The sequence below is a fragment of the Athene cunicularia genome, assembly GCF_003259725.1.
Source record: "Athene cunicularia isolate RWA chromosome 6 unlocalized genomic scaffold, athCun1 chr6_part1, whole genome shotgun sequence".
NCBI lineage: Eukaryota > Metazoa > Chordata > Aves > Strigiformes > Strigidae > Athene > Athene cunicularia.
In genome coordinates, this window is record NW_020799105.1 from 25,210,768 (window position 1) to 25,213,267 (window position 2,500).

Sequence of the window (2,500 nt, forward strand, 5' to 3'; positions counted from 1 at the left end):
CACTGCAGTGCTTATATTCTAATTAAAAAAATAATCTCTGATATTTAATTGAGAAACCTGGAAGACTTTACCGGCAAAATTATGGCGACAACCTGCACAAACCCCGCGATTTACCCCAGGCAGATAGTGGATTTTTCGGGTGGCACTTTAAAAATTATTGTTAAACAAGCCAACGATGCTCTGTTCGATATATATTAAAACAAGTATTGTACCCAGTTATTAATTTGCACTATTCACTTTTAAATGCGGCAAATACCTCATTAATTTAATTTTAGGTGCCCACCAGTTTATATTGCATTTTACAGTCTAAAAGGCAATTTACTATTAACTGGCAATTACATACAGAATGATTGTTAATTCTGCTCCTAAGTGCTAGCTGCTTGAAAATTGTTATCTCTCTCTAATTTTTGACCTTCTTACAACAGGGGTGAGGTATACTGGGAATACAAAGGACTAGTAGAGAAGAGCTGGACATGTCATTTGTGACTCATTCTTTTAATTCACCGTGCTAATCAACTGAACTGCCACAATCTCCCAAGGTAATTGTATCTTTATAATAGTTGAAAGCAGCGGGCAAAAAGGCATGGATAGATGGGGAAAGGCCTTGCCTTTGCCTGCTGAGAGACGGCGCGCTCTTGCTTCTGCGTGAGACTAATGGGGCTTTTTAGAAAAATCTGGAACTTTCATATCTCTGTACCCTGATCATTTAATGTCTCAACTTCTCTGCTCACAAAGGCTTTGTACACCACACTACACTCTTGTTTCATTATTCTGCAGCCTTGTTGCCCTATGGTCTACCTCATGCTGGGAAGGTTAAATGTTAGAGTGCCAAGCCAGACTGCAAGCATGGTGGGACACTGATGGGAAACAGATGCCCTGGGGATTCAGCCCCTCCCTCCTCTAGGGCTACATCATTTTCATTTTCTGAAATACAGTGAGGCTTGGCTTCGCTCTCAACGGCAGCTGTAATTTCCAAAGACTGTCTCAGCCACCCTATCACTTCAGGATAAAGCAAAGCAGGCAGAAGTTTCTCCGTCAGGCAGACGCTGGCTTTATCTTTTTCCTTTTCATTCCTTATTGCCAGGATATAGGCTTTTGTTTCCCTCAAAATGTGTTTTAGCTATATATTCCCACTAAAGTGTTGTTAGCAGTGTAACTTTATTACAATTTAGTTCCAGTGGGAGAAGCTCCTGACATTCTCACGATTCTTTTGAACATCTTTACTTAGCGATAAAGACAAAAGATGACCCCAGGAAAGAAGAAACGAACGTTTTTTCCTTACAGTTTTCATACATATTTGCATTTACGCATTAGAAAGAAGTTCAAAACGGCAAAATATGCCAAATTTGCAGAATCTGCACCTAAGAAATCAGTTGAAGACATTACTATAAAGCAATTCGGAATTCCAGGCCTCTGCACTGAGAGCCAGAGCGTCATCTGGTTCAAATCTGCGGCGCTTCTCTGTGTGCAATGGAACTGCACCAGCTTGCAACAGCGAAAATATCTGGAACATAGTCTAAGGCTCTTAATTCATTCATTTTTATTTTTTATTTTGCTGAACACTTATCTTAGCTAAATAGTCACACTTGTCATGGCACTCTGCTGAAGCTTTACATGGCCTATGTTCATAACCACGTTTTTCAGCCCGAAACCGTGACCCCACCTGCAGTGACCACCTCTGCACCGGAACTACGAAACCACGTCGACCCTTCCAGACATTTGTTAGCACCAAAAGCGCCACGGTCGCTACCATCCCGTGTGGTAGCTCTGGTGAAAACCCAGTCAGAAAGATCAAGAAAATGTAAAAATTCTCTCCCTCGTCAGCCAGAAGGGAGGCACCCAGGTGTGCATGCGAGCACCGCTTTTGCTCAGGTTGTGATTTCTTTGGGGAGAGATGGAAGATGGGAATCTCAGATGCTACCTTCACTTAAAAGTTCATTTCAGTGATAGATCTTAGGCAGACAGAAAAACATACCCGCGATGCATTAACTGTTTAAAAAGTCCTAGCTTAAAACTACCCAGGAACACACTTTTCCCATTAGATCTAAATTAATAGATAGAAACGGTTGCAGTCTAGTGGGAAAATATTCATCAAAATGCACATCATCTGCACATCACCTGCAATCTGCATTATCTACCCAATAAGCAGCAAGAACTCTCCCCGAATCCCTGCAGTCAGTCAAGTAAACAGTTAAAGGCTCTTTGTTTTCAAAAGAGAGATTGATTCATCGGATCAAATTTATTACCTAGAATCCTCATCCAAAAGTACGGTAAATTAAATTGCTATTTCTCCCTTTTTTTGTTTTTTTTTTCTCCCAGCACCTCAGTTAAATTCATTGTTAAATGTCATAAAAACTGCGACACACATTTTAGATAAAAAAAAAACAGCAATACTTCATCCCAAAGTCAGAATTTTCACATTAAAACCACTGAAAACCACAAAGTTCCGACTTTTTCTTGTTCTCTTGTAAATTAAAATCAAATGTATTTAAAAGAATTG

The 2,500-nt window shown here is 40.0% G+C and overlaps 1 protein-coding gene across 1 annotated transcript in view; it reads right to left on the reverse strand.

The window, feature by feature from the left end:
• Window positions 1-2,500, reverse strand: part of EBF3 (EBF transcription factor 3) — a 120,068-nt gene that overhangs the window by 22,760 nt on the left and 94,808 nt on the right. The window lies entirely within an intron of this gene.